The following is a 15,012-nucleotide window of genomic DNA, read 5'->3' on the forward strand; positions in this document are numbered from 1 at the left end:
TTTTCATGATTATTCTGGACTTTTTGCCTGATTGACAAGTATGATTTACAAGTATGAATGCGTGGTGCTTGATGTTCTTTTTTGTAATTAGTAGAAAAAAGTGTGAGCACCCAATAGGGAAAAATCAAAATAGACTGATAACTGTATACTATATACAAATGCAGTACATTTACTTTATCATAAAAATCTTTGAGGTGGATGAACCTAGAGCCTATTTTACAGAGTGAAGTAGGTCAGAAAGAAAAAGATAAATATCATATATTGATGCATATATATGAACTCTAGAAAGATGGTACTGATGAACTTATTTTCAGGGCAGCAATAGAGAAACAGACATAGAGAGCAGACCCATGCACGTAGGGGAAGGGGAGGAGAGGGCAAGATGTATGGAGAGAGTAACAAGGACACTTACATTACCATGTGGAAAATAAGACAGCCCATGGGAATGTGCCGTACGGCTCAGGGAACCCAAACAGGGGCTCTGTATCAACCCACAGGGGCGGGATGGGGCAGGAGACGGGAGGGAGGGGGATGGGGGCGGGGGACATGGATGCGCCTATGGCTGATTCTGGTTGATGTTTGACAGAAAACAGCAAAATTCTGGACTCCCCTCCCATTTAGATCACAACAGGGCACTGAATAGAATTCCCTGAGGTATACTGCTGCTGCTGCTGCTGCTGCTGCTGCTAAGTCACTTCAGTCGTGTCCGACTCTGTGCGACCCCAGAGACAGCAGCCCACCAGGCTCCCTCGGCCCTTGGATTCTCCAGGCAAGAACACTGGAGTGGGTTGCCCATTGCCTTCTCCACCTGAGGTATATGGTAGGTTCTTATTAATTATCTGATAACAACTATAGTCAAAATCCTTCAATTAAAAAATAAAGTGGCAAAAAATATTTTTTTCTGAGAATATTTTTTATTTAGTTTTAAATGAATTTTTATTGGAGTATAGTTGCTTTAGACTTCCCTGGTGGCTCAGACGGTAAAGCGTCTGTCTACAATGCGGGATACCCGGGTTCTAGCCCTGGGTTGGGAAGATCCCTTGGAGAAGGAAATGGCAGCCCACTCCAGTACTCTTGCCTGGAAAATCCCATGGGCGGAGGAGCCTGGTAGGCGACAGTCTGTGGGGTTGCAAAGAGTTGGACACAACTGAGCAACTACACTTTCACACTCTCACATAGTTGCTTTACAATGTTGTCTTAGCTTCTACCGTACAGCAAAGTGAATCAGCCACACGTATATATATTGTTATTGCGGTTCAGTTGCTCAGCTTTGTCCAGCTCTTTATGACCCCATGGACTGAAGCACACCAGGCTTCCCTGTCCCTCACCATCTCCCTCACCAAACTCCTGTCCATTGAATCGGTGATGCCATCCAACCATCTCATCCTCTGTTGTCCCCTTCTCCTCATTTATCCCCTCTTTTTTGGACTCCCTTCCCATTTAGATCACAACAGAGCACTGAGTAGAATTCCCTGAGCTATACAATAGGTTCTTATTAATTATCTGATAAAGAATATGTGGTGAAAGTGAAAGTGAATTTGCTCAGTCGTGTCCGACTCTTTGCGACCCCATGGACTGCAGCCTATCAGGCTCCTCAGTCCATGGAATTCTCCAGGCAAGAGTACTGGAGTGGGTTGCCATTTTCTTCTCCAGGGGATCTCCCAAATCCAAGGATCGAACCCGGGTCTCCCTCACTGCAGGCAGACGCTTTACCGTCTGAGCCAAATGAAGAGGTACATATATACAAATAGTAACTCACCTATAAAAAGGAACGACAGTGGCTCATTGTAGAGATGTGGCTAGCCCTAGAGACTGTCATACAGAATGAAGTAAGTTATAGAAAAACAAATACCATATATTAATGCATATATATGGAATCTATAAAAATGGTATATAGATGATCTTATTTGCAAACCAGAAATAGGAAATAATATTTTTCACCATTTTGCCCAGTTTATTAGGGCCTCCCTGATAGCTCAGCTGGTAAAGAATCTGCCTGCAATGCAGGAGACCTGGGTTCGATCCCTGGGTTGGGAAGATCTGGAGAAGGGAAAGGCTAGCCACTCCAGTATTATGGCCTGAAGAATTCCATGGACCCTATAGTCCATGGGGTCACAAAGAGTCGGACAGGACTGAGAGACTTTCACTTCCCTTCACTTCCAGTTTATCAATTGCAGAAGGACTCACAATGATCATTTCATTTGATTTTTATTACCCATCAGTTCAACCTCCTCAAGCAGACTGCATCGATGTTATCATGGAATGTTACAGGTCTTCAAAGTCATGGAGTCTCTGCTCTCGCTCTAAAGAAGGTCACTGGGAACAGGGAGGAAGGCAGGGCTTGAGGTTAGAGAGGGGAAATAATCTACTGAAGCCCCTGAGGAAAGTTGCCTCAACGTCCTGAGTCTTTCTGTTCTCCCTCCCTAAATCCTCCACCTGAAGGAGAAAGCAAAGCTATGAGAGTAGGCCATGCCACGGACAGCCTCCCTAGAGGACCCCGCGTTCCTAAACTGTGGACAGAGTTGCATTGCAGACCCTGCCACCTTGGACACATCATGATATGTGGACAGGGTTCGTGGTCAGAGAGAACTTGGGTCGAATTCTATCTTTCCCTAGTGACCTTCAGCAATTTGCCAACCTTTCTTGAGCTCAGTGTTTCATCCCGGTTTACTCGTTTCTGTCTATTATCTTATCGGATTGTGAAGAAAAAAAGCCAAAATTTGAGTAATTTGGATTCCACTGGTTTGACTTAGTATGAATAGAATGAATAGATTTCTAATTAAAAGAAAAAAAGATATGCAGCAAGCCACAGAGGTTTACTGAACAGCACAAACAACTACAGTCAGTATCTTGCAATAACCTATCATGGAAAATAATTTCAAAAATAAGATATGTGTATATGTATAACTGAATCACTTTATTGTGCACCTGAAACACTGTAAGTTAACTATGCTTCAATTAAAATATATATATAAAGAAAAACTATCCAACATAAAAAGGACACCAAGGTGGACATCTAAATGTAAAGTGAGGCAGAACAGAGAATGAAATGAGGAGGCCCACTGCCATGTTTCAGCTTAGGCTGGGCCCTCCTGGGCATGTGGCCTTCATGTCTGCTTTGCGTTTTGTTTTGGTGTTTCAATCTGTTGGACTGGCCAAAAAGTTCTTTTAGGGTTGTCCATATGATGTAACGGAAAAACCCAAATGAACTTTTTGGCCAACTCAATATTTTACCAACTTGAAAACAAAAAATCGCCAAATGTGAAAGTCTATAACATCTTAGTGCCTTCTCATCCCAATCTCCACAAGCCTATACTTGATAAATAAGACGATTATAACTCTTTTCACTTCCATAATTGATTTCACAATGGGAATCCATTTACTCATTTTATTCTCCCTTTTATTTTATATTGGAGTTTATTAACATTAGTTTAAAGTGCACAGCAAAGTGATTCAGTTACACGTATACATGTATCTACTATTTCAAAGTATGATCTCTGCTTCACTGCCTGAGTCTTTCTCTTCTCCTTCCTTAAACTCCTGCGCCTCAGTTTTCTCATCAGTAAAATGGGTATATCTGTGTCTGTCCAGCAGGACCAGTATAACATGAACACAAGATAAATTATGGTATGTAACAACACAGTTCACAGCTGGCTCATAGCAAATGTGCATAAGATGATTGCAATATGATAACAAACTGTTTTACAATATCTTGTGATAATTCTTGCCCCTAGAAGAAGAAATCTTTTTCTCATGCAGACATGTATCTCAAGGTTTGCACCCTGAGTTTAAATGTGTTTTATAAAAGCATTAGACTGCCCCCAAGGAAGGGGCGGAGTTTCTCTTAGATTTCAGACATTCATTCTGCCTTCAAGGCTGCCTATGGCAACTACCATTTGGACAGTTATCCACATGTTGCTAGTTCTGTCACATTGGACCAGTTGACTTTTCCATTTCCTCATCTCCTAACCAGAAGTCAGCCTATCCCAGACCACTGGGACCGTAAAAAGTGTGCACAGACCCCATGCCAGTGACAGCTGGTTTAGAATTCAAGAAGCTACAAAGTAAGCATTTTCCAAGTTTCAGCCTCAATTTCCTCTCCGGCCAAAATGCCAGGAAAACCAGAAATTTTATCTTTCTGAACAGATGGGATTGTTGAAATCAGAAAGAACCACATCCTGGCTCCACAACGGAACCTGCAAGAGGCAGCCACTGCTCTTAGAATAGCAAATATTCAGGCAAAGCCACGCTGCCCAAAGCACGGCACAAACATGACACAAGGTCTTTTTTCTTGACATTTTCACATAAAAAGGTGAACAAGATTGATAAAAAGAAAAATAACTTTCAGTGGCTCTCATTATGCAGCGACCAATTTTATGGTGAAACTATGTGGAAACACCTTTCTTAGACAAACTTCTTCATATGCAGACATTGACAACCTGTTAGCTGTAATAAGAGACAAATACAGTGAGCGCCTACCCAAAACATTCCTTGCTCAATAAGGCAATTTTCAAGGCCCTCGAACAAAAAGCAGCCTTGATGAAGCTGACCCTGGCCAGGGCCTCAAGGCCTGAGCATTCCTTGAGGGCAGTTCCCGACTGTGGGCCTCCCCAGATGTGGGCACCTGACTCTTTTGAATTCTAATCTTTCAGAAAGTCTAGACTCTCCTTTGGATTCCATGAGTCAACTTTTCTCCCTGAGGACAATTTCATGGAAACAAATGTACATTTTCTCTGCCATTTCTTCATTCCAGCAGTTCGATAGAGTTGATCTCTGGTTACACTGAGAAAGAAGGCATCCATTAAGAATTAAGAAATATTCAGGCTCCAGTGATCTTCGGTGATCTTGGTTTTATCTAAACAAAATTCCAGAAAAAGACTAAACTTTCCAAAATTCCTTCCACCAAAAATTGTGCTCACTGCAAATACTTTATTACCTTGATGCACTTCGCTAATGTTATCAATTATATTAGACTTTTGCAGGCACATTTTTATCTGCTAGGATGGTATTTTCTTATGAGGAAATTTTAGTACCTAAGGGCTGTGTTGAAATTTCCGTGTGATGAAATTTGAATTATATCTTCTATTTGTTTATTGTATAATGTGATTTGAGATTACTAAAAGAGGAATCACAGACTCCCTGCTGTAACTGAACGAATACACGTATACACAGAAATATATACCATGCTCTGACAGCAGTAGGAATGTTCTCTTGTACGACAATCCCTTTGGCAAGAAAGGGGATGCGTTTCCAATGTATTCAAAGTGAATGACCCTCAAAATGGTAATTCAGTGAAAGTCTCCCTTCTTTGGAAACAATGCATTTAAGAATCGAATAATTGAGATTTAAATGGGTCACATGTCTTTAATTAGATACCTTCCTCTACTTGGAAGACTTCAATAAAATTAAAAGGTTAATTTCAGTCAGCAGGATATAGAAATAGCATAGACATGTGTGTGTGTGTGTGTGTGTGTGTGTATGTATATGCAAATATTCCTAATAAAATAGAATACCCATTCAAGCTCCACTTGGCCACTCATCCTTTAGGAGACTTACCATCCAGAGGCTCAGATGATGACAGCTAATTAGTCTTAACATATGAGCATGTCCAAGTCTGTGCATCATGTCTGCAAATGTCTTATTGTTCAGGGAAAGCTCCATAGACAAGACCAGCTTCACAGGTGTGGACTCCATCAGGTATGGACTGATCAGTCTCATTGCTTCAATCAAGTGGCTGTGGTCAGCATTCCATGGACCATCATTATCTTTGGGCGAGGGGCCAGGGACATGCATATTACAAGGTAATCATTCACTCTCTCATTCAGCAAGTGTTCATTACACTTGTTTATTATATTGCAGTGGTTTGAATATGTGACACCCAAAACTTATGTCCAAGTGGAACCTCAAATCTCATGTGCGTGTAGGGTCTTGCAGATGCAGTCAGTTAAGACAGGATCATCCTGGGTTATCTTGGGCCCTAAGTCATATGAGTGGTGTCCTTAGAAGAAGAGGCGAGATGCAGATGCATGAAGCATGACCTGTGTGACCAGGAGGCAGAGACCGGGAAGATGGGCTAGAAGCCAAGGACACCGAGGATTGACAGGAGTTGCCAGAGACACAAGCCTTCAAAGAGACATAGCATCGCCCAAAATCTTCATTTTGGATTTCAATAAGAGAATAAATATCTGCTGCTTCAGGCCATCTGGTTTGTGGTAATTTGTTACTGCAACACTAGGAAACAATTACATCTACTAAATGCCAATCACTGTTTTTCAAGAGCTGAGAGCAGATGAGCAGGTGACCAGGTAAGCAGATGACTTATGTGAGCAGGACAGCACTTTGCAAAGAAGGGCAGAGGAGAGCAGATACAGCAAATGTTACCACTCTCCATCTTGCCTTCTGCTTTATTTTCACGTGAAATTATTAATTTAGGAGAGAAATTTTGAGAAAAAGGAAACTATGCTTCATCATTGGAAAAGAATTTCTTTAAAGTCAAAATGATCTTGGTTTGAGCTGTGTCTCAACTATTTTCTTGCTAACTTAGTGAATACCATTTTTTCTGTTACCTCATCTGTAAAATGGACATTATAACCCATGTTGGACAGTGCTGTAGGGAAGACTGACCAGCTGAGGCATATAAAGTGCCTGCTGGAACTTCCCTGGTGGTCCAGTAGTTAAGACTATGTACTTCCACGGCAGGGTTTCTGTGGTGGTCCAGCAGTAAAGAATCTGCCTGCAGCATAGGAGCTGCAGGAGATGTGAGTTCAATCCCTGGGTCAGGAGGATCTCCTGGAGGAGGAAATGGCAACCCATTCAGTATTCTTGCCTGGGAATCCCGTGGACAATCCCATGGACTGATAGGCTACAGTCCATAGAGTTGCAAAGAGTTGGACACAACTGAAGCAACTTAGCATGCATGCACACACTTCCACCGCAGGGGATGCAGGTTCCAACCCTGGTCGGATCTCGTCCACTATGTGGTGCAGCCAAAAACAAAGAAATAAATGAATACTTGCATAGAAGAATCAGGTAACAGAAGAGAATGTGTTGGTTAGTTATGCTTGGTGTCAGCTCCATACACAAACTCCCTAAAACTTGAATTCATGTCTGATTTACCTTCATATTCTCCTACCTTCACCCAACTCTTTACCTGGTACCTGTCATCACCATACAAATGTTTGTGAAACATTCAAGGAATGAGTGAGTGAACAAAAGAACAAACCTCTGGATGTGTCTCCTGGTCTCAATCTGGCTGGGATGCCCTTGTCTCTCTGCTTTTCTAGCAACTACCACTTACCCCTCTGAAAGTTTGTCTCTTACTCACCAGATCATGAGCTTGAGATACACCTTAAACTCCCAGCAAGTAATGCCATTAATGGAATTTAATCCAGTAGACAAGACAGTTTGAGATCTTTGAGACCTTTTATTTTGAAAACTCCAGAACTATCCCTTCCTCTGTTCAAAAGATGTTGTAATATTGCTAAATGATTTCTTAAAATTGGTTAAGGTTTAAAACGAAAAAGAAGAAGGATCTGGTGTTAGCACAGTACAAATTGAGAGTTTCTTAAAAGCAGTCGGGTACATAATTGAAAACTAATTGAATGTTCTAATCCATATGCATGAAAAACAATTTGCATTGCTTCATTACTTAAAAGCAGTGTGAAGATGAGGATGTGCTGGCAATCTACAGGAGGAGCATTCTTTTGAGAAAATTCATGCAAATGAAGCTTAACTCCTTAGGTCTTGAAAATAAATTTTGGAAATACCTAAACACTCCAAATAACCTGCATTTTTATTTTTATTTCAGATTTTAAAAAAAGTTGTATCCACAATTCACATCATAATAGAATTCCAATCTTGATAGTATTTATTCTAGACAAAGAAAATAGACAACTTGGTGTTCAAACAAACTTGTATTGAAACCTCTGTGAATATGTGATCAGTAGTTCCACAACCAGTGTTGGTTCAGAAAATTGAAGGACGTTCAACAATAGACCATGAGCAGAATTGCAGGTCACCACCACTGCCCTTGTCCTGCAATAGGGGAGTCCAGAATCTGGGTCAAAACTGTGCTGGACATTTTAATATAAGTCTTTCCACTTAGATGCAATTCAAGTAGTTGTGAACTCTTATTTATTTCTAAGACATTCCCTTTGTATCACAAAGTGAGATTCCTTGTGCCCTGTTGTCAGTTTGTGGGTGTGTGTGTTCGTGCTCAGCTGTGCCTGATTTTTGCGACTCCATAGACTGTAGCCATGTAGGAAATCCATGGGATTTCCAAGGCAAGAATAAAGGAGTGGGATGCCATTTCCTACTCCAAGGGATCTTCCTAAGCCAAGGATCAAACTGCATCTCCTGACATTGATAGGCTGGTTTGCTACTGCACCACCTGTTGACAGGAAAAGCCTGGTATTCTTACTACCTGGTTTCCATTCTCCTCTGTCCAAATGGTCTTTACAGAGAGACTTTGGTTTCCAATAAGATGGAAAAACCAGGAACCAGATTTGCCTTCTCACCTTAAATAACTAAAAGGATGAGAAAAATATACATTTATAGAACAATGGTTTTCAGACATGAGAGTTCTCTGAGAGAACAGAAGCAAAGGGTAAAAGCCCTGTGCTTGCCCTGCTGCCTGCCTGGGGAAGGGTTCTGGGCTGTGACTGTTGGAGAAGGAAGACAGATGGAGCCTAGCAATTGCCATGGTGACAAGAGACAGAGAGGGGACTCTGGAGAGAATGAGTCCGAGATCGCAAGGCCAAGAACCACAGAGACCTGAGGGATCAGGGCTCCAAAATTTGCAGAGGGCCACCCCACGCGGTGAGCTGAGGGCTGATGGGAGCACAGGGTGAGGAATATGTCTGAAGCTCTGGGAGAACGATCCCACAGGAGCAGGTGGAACCATCTTCAAAGCTCCCTTAGGCCAGGATAGTTGCTCCACTGTACAAAGTGGAAAAAAAGTCATAATACACAGAGGATCGGGAAGAGTTAACCCCATGGGAGGGTTTTGTTTCAATCAAGAGAAAATACATCCCACACCAAATGCTGGTGTGGTTCAGTCTAACAAAGCTGAAAAGCAAGTCTCAAAAACACCCCACTGTTTCAAAGTAATTTAACAGAATAAAAATGAAGAATTGTTGAAAGGAAAAGGAGGTACAGAACTCAAAAAAGTAAAATTACAACGTCGTCAGACATCTAATTAAACATTTCCATACATGAAAGAAGCATAAAAATCTATCAAAGCTGATCCAGAAAGAGATGACGATGACAGAATTATTGTAGCAGGGACATTCAGACACTCGTTACAACTTTATTTGATATATTCAAGAAAGCAGAGCACAGCAAAGTACAAGCCATAGAAGACATAAAAAATGCAGCCCAAATTGAATTTCTAGAAATGAAAACTACAATGTCTAAGATGAAAAATACTGAGTAAGAGTAAGAAAAGATTTCTGCTCAACACGGAGGGGACAGGTTATCAAATGTGAAGACACAGCGACAAGAGCATCTGAAAGGAAACACAGAGAGACTGAAAGCAGAGAAGTGCCTGTGAGCAGACCCAGGGCATCAGCAACATCTCAGGATGTTCAAAAACTCAAGTCTCGGAGTAGGAAATACACACGTGTATTGTGATGTATATGCATAATCATCGAGACTAATGCTGAGAGTAAATCATTTCTGGGAAGTAAAGGCTTAAAAATAGATGATATTCAAGGGGGATGGGTGGGGGGATGGACTAGGAGTTGGGGTTTAGTAGATGCAAACTGTACCCCACTCCAGTACTCTTGGCTGGAAAATCCCATGGACGGAGGAGCCTGGTAGGCTGCAGTCCATGGGGTCTCTGAGGGTCAGACATGACTGAGCGACTTCACTTTCACTTTTCACTTTCATGCATTGGATAAAGAAATGGCAACCCACTCCAGGGTTCTTGCCTGGAGAATCCCAGGGACGGGGGAGCCTGGTGGGCTGCCATCTATGGGGTCACACGAAGTCGGACACGACTGAAGCGACTTAGAAGCAGCAGCAGCAAACAACAAGGTAAGAATAAGATGGAGGAGTAGGATGTGTCTGCAGCTTCTCCTGAGAGAACTCCAAAATTACAACTCACTGCTGAACAACCATTGATAGGAGAATGTTGGATCCCACGAAAAAAAGGGCCCAGGAGAAGCCCTAGCAAGATGGTAGGAGGGATGAAATCACATTTAGAATCAAACTCCATATACGCCAGTGATGCTTGGAGAGCTCAAACAAGCTTTGTGTACACCAGGACCCAGAGACTCCACAGAGATTGAGCCAGAACTGTGTTTGAGTGTCTCCTGCAGAGGTACAGGTCAGCAGTGGATGGCTGCAGGGACAGGGGCTCTGGTTGCAGGAGACCTGGGTATGGCATAAGCCCTCTTGGAGGAGGTCGCCATCAACCCCACCATAGAGTCACCAGAGAAAAGGAAAGATATAAGCATATGAATGCAGAGTTCCAAAGAATAGCAAGAAGAGATAAGAAAGCCTTCCTCAGCAATCAACGCAAAGATAAAGAGGAAAACAACAGAATGGGAAAGACTAGAGATCTCTTCAAGAAAATTAGAGATACCAAGGGAACACTTCATGCAAAGATGGGCTCGATAAAGGACAGAAATGGTATGGACCTAACAGAAGCAGAAGATATTAAGAAGAGGTGGCAGGAATACACAGAAGAACTGTACAAAAAAGATCTTCATGACCAAGATAATCATGATGGTGTGATCACTCACCTAGAGCCAGACATCCTGAAATGTGAAGTTAAGTGGGCCTTAGAAAGCATCACTACAAACAAAGGTAGTGGAGGTGATGGGATTCCAGTTGAGCTGTTTCAAATCCTAAAAGATGATGCTGTGAAAGTGCTGCACTCAATATGCCAGAAAACTTGGCAAACTCAGCAGTGGCCACAGGACTGGAAAAGGGCTGTTTTCATTCCAATCCCAAAGAAAGGCAATGCCAAAGAATGCTCAAACTACTGCACAATTGCACTCATTTCACACGCTAGTAAAGAAATGGTCAAAACTCTCCAAGCCAGGCTTCAACAGTACATAAATCGAGAACTTCCAGATGTTCAAGCTGGATTTAGAAAAGGTAGAACAACCAGAAATCAAGTTGCCAACACCTGTTGGATCATCAACAAAGCAAATGAGTTCCAGAAAAACATCTACTTCTGCCTTATTGACTATGCCAAATTCTGTGACTGTGTGGATCACAACAAACATTGGGAAATTGAGATGGGAATACCAGACCACCTGACCCACCTCCTGAGAAATCTTTATGCAGGTCAAGGAGCAACAGTTAGATCTGGATATGGAAAAACAGACTGGTTTCAAATCAGGAAAGGAGTCCGTCAAGGCTGTATATTGTCACTCTGCTTTTTTAACTTATAGGCAGAGCACATCATAAGAAATGCTGGAATGGATGAAGCACAGGCTGGAGTCAAAATTGCAGAGAGAAATATCAATAACCTCAGATAAGCAGATGACACCACCCTTATGGCAGAAAGCGAAGAAGAACTAAAGAGCCTCTTGATAAAAGTGAAAAAGGAGAGTGAAAAAGTTGGCTTACAACTCAACATTCAGAAAACTAAGATCATGGTATCCAGTCCCATCATGTCATGGCAAATAGATGGGGAAACAATGGAAACAGTGACAGACTTTATTTTTGTGGACTCCAAAATCACTTCAGATGTTGACTGCAGTCATGAAATTAAAAGACATTTGCTTTTTTGAAAAAAAGCAGTGACAAACCTAGACAGCATTATTAAAAATCAGACATTGCTTTGCCAACAAAGGTCTGTCTAGTCAAAGCTATGGTTTTTCCAGTAGTCATGTACGGATGTGTGAGTTGGACTATAAATGAAGCCGAACACCAAAGAATTGATGCTTTGAACTGTGATGTTGGAGAAGACTCTTGAGAGTCCTTTGGACTGCAAGGAGACCCAACCAGTCAATCCTGAAGGAATTTAGTCCTGAATATTCACTGGAAGGAATGATGCTGAAGCTGAAACTCCAATACTTTGGCCACCTACTGTAAAGAACTGACTCATTGGAAAAGACCCTGATGCTGGGAAAGATTGAAGGCAGGAGGAGAAGGGGTCGACAAAGCATGAGATGGTTGGATGGCATCACCTCGATGGACATGAGTTTGAGCAAGCTCTGAGAGTTGGTGATGGACAGGGAGGCCTGGCGTGCTGCAGTCCATGGGGTCGCAAAGAGTCGGACACGACTGAGCGACTGAGCTGAAACAGCAAGGTCCTACTGTACAGCACAGGGAACTATATTCAGTCTCCTGGGATAAAGAATATAAAAAGCAACATATATATATCTATATTTGAGTCACCTTGCTGTATTCCACAGTTTAACACCACATTGTAAAGCAACAATACTTCAATAAAATTAAATTTCTAAAAGTAAAAAGAAAGATAGAATGATTTGGGAGTTTGAGATTGACACATATACACTATTGATACTATGTATAAAATAGATAAGCAACGAAAACCGACTGTATAACACAGGGAACTCTACTTAATACTCTGGGGTGGCCTAAATGGGAAGGAAATCTAAAAGTGAGGGAATATATGTATATATACAGCTGATTCACTTTCTTGTACAGCAGAAACACAACACTGTAAAGCAACTATATACCAACAAAAATTAATTTAAAATATATATATTTGAAATAATAGGATGATATCTGTGTTCAACTGTAAATAATAATGACAGGAATGATAACAGTGCTTTGGATGGAATGCTCGTGTCTCCCACAAATTCATATGTTGAAGCCTTTACTTCCAATATGGCTAAATTTGGAGACTGGCCATTTCAGAATGATAGCTCAACGAGGCCTTGGGTAGGGCCCTGGTCTGATAGGATCAGTGTCTTTAGAGGAAGAGAAGGGAGCAGATCACCCTCTCTGAGAGCTCAGCCCAGCTGAGCGCTCAGCCCTGAAATCCAGGAAGAGAGCTGAGAATCAGACCTACCCCCGAGTGCCTGGGGCCTCCAGGATCTGAGAGAAGTTTTAAGTTTCTTTTGTTTCAGCCCCCCAGTCCATGGCATGCTGTTATGGCAGGCCTGGGGCAGTGATGGTGATAGTAATAATAAGACCATTTATTAAGTGTTCACCACGTGAAAGCTCTACACGGGTCATTTCACTGAGTTCCTACAACAGCAGTGATCATATGCATATTTTATGTAAAAGCTGAATCACAGACAGTTAAGTAAGCTCTCGAGTTTGCACCACTAGGACCTACAGATAAACCCCAGACTATTCATGTCAGCACAATCCTGCCTCAGGACTGATTCCAAGAGCTGCTAATATCACTGAACATCTACTCCATGCTGGACAGTGATGAAGAGAGATTTGCATTAATGATCTAGCTTGATCCTGAGTTACAAATGCCCTCCACATCCAGGGAGGTCAAGTAACATCCCCAAAGTGAAAGTGTTAGTCACTCAATTGTGTCCGATTCTTTACAACCCCATGGACTATAGCCCACCAGGCTCCACTGTCCATGGAATTTCCCAGGCAAGAATACTGGAATGGATTGCCATTTCCTCCTCCAGTGGACTTCTCAACCCAGGGATTGAACCCAGGTCTCTTGCATTGCAGGCAGATTCTTTACTGTTTGAGCCACCAGGGAAGCCCCAGCACCCCTAGAAGCCCCAGTATCCCCAGGTCAAAGAGGCAAGACTTGAAAGTAGGTCTTTCTGATTTCAGGAACCATCCTTCCACTGCCCTAAACTTCATGGCATTTCAGCAAAGAGAGGAGAAACATGCTTTTCAGAGGAACTACAGAGAAAATACTCAGAAGCTTTGATGTATTAGAGGGAAGTGTACATCACAAAGTGGGCTGGAGAAGATCACATTTGAGCTGGAAGAAGAGCCAGATCAGCTGGCGCCCAGCTGGTGATCTTGCCCTTGACCTGCTGTCTGACCCTGGCTCATAACCCTGGTTCAGTTCAGTTTATGCAAAGGTGAATGAAGCCTTCATCCAATTACATTTGGGTGGGGTAACTATGGGGCTTCCCTGGTAGCTCAGCTGGTAAAGAATCTACATGCAATTCAGGAGATTCTGATTCAATTCCTGGGCAGGGAAGATCCCCTAGAGAAGGGATAGGCTACCCACTCCAGTATTCTTGGACTTCCCTGGTGGCTCAGGTGGTGGAGAATCTGCCTACAATGCAGGAGACCTGGGTTTTTTCCTTGGATTGGGAAGATCCCCTGGAGGAGGGAATAGTAACCCACTCCAGTATTCTTGCCTGGAGAATCTCCATGGACAGAGGAGCCCAGCAGGCTACAGTCCATGGGGTCGCAAAGAGTCGGGCACAGCTGAGTGATTAAGCATAGCCCAGCACAGGGTAATTATGAATGTGGGGGTGGGGGTCAGCCATCACGACCCCATAGGAAGGGTTTGTCTGAAGTTACATCCTGATGTTTAATGAACAAAACCACAAATATATCCCCACAATTTGGTAACCCATGGGATTCAGTGTACAAAGTCATACCCTGGGACATATGAAAGTGAAAGTTGCTCAGTCCTGTCTGACTCTTTGCAACCCCATGTATACAGTCCAGTGAATATACAGTTCTAGGACGTATGTGTCATGGTGAATATAGTATTCACAACAATGCCTCCCATTTGAAAGACAGTCTCATGAACCTTCTAGATGTGTTTTTTAACCAGTACATTTACTGGGTTTGAGAAATGCATTAACCTCAGTAGACTCCATTTTTTCCTTGAAACACTTGAATGTAAAGAAAAATGTGATAAATTTACAGATAAGATAGTGAAATATCCCCCATAAAATGACAAGCTACAGCAAATAATTAAGAAAAATGCTTCTGACTTCTTTCAGCAATTGAAACCCTTTCCAGCAAGAAAAAACAATCCATTAAAGCTCTCCATAGGAATTCTCACTGGGAGAAAATGCCAATGGTATTTTTTAGCCCAAACGGAAAATATACATAAATTTTGTTCTTTTCTTTATCTATTGGATC

This window comes from Budorcas taxicolor, chromosome 4 (genome assembly GCF_023091745.1).
Source record: "Budorcas taxicolor isolate Tak-1 chromosome 4, Takin1.1, whole genome shotgun sequence".
NCBI classification, from domain to species: Eukaryota; Metazoa; Chordata; class Mammalia; order Artiodactyla; family Bovidae; genus Budorcas; species Budorcas taxicolor.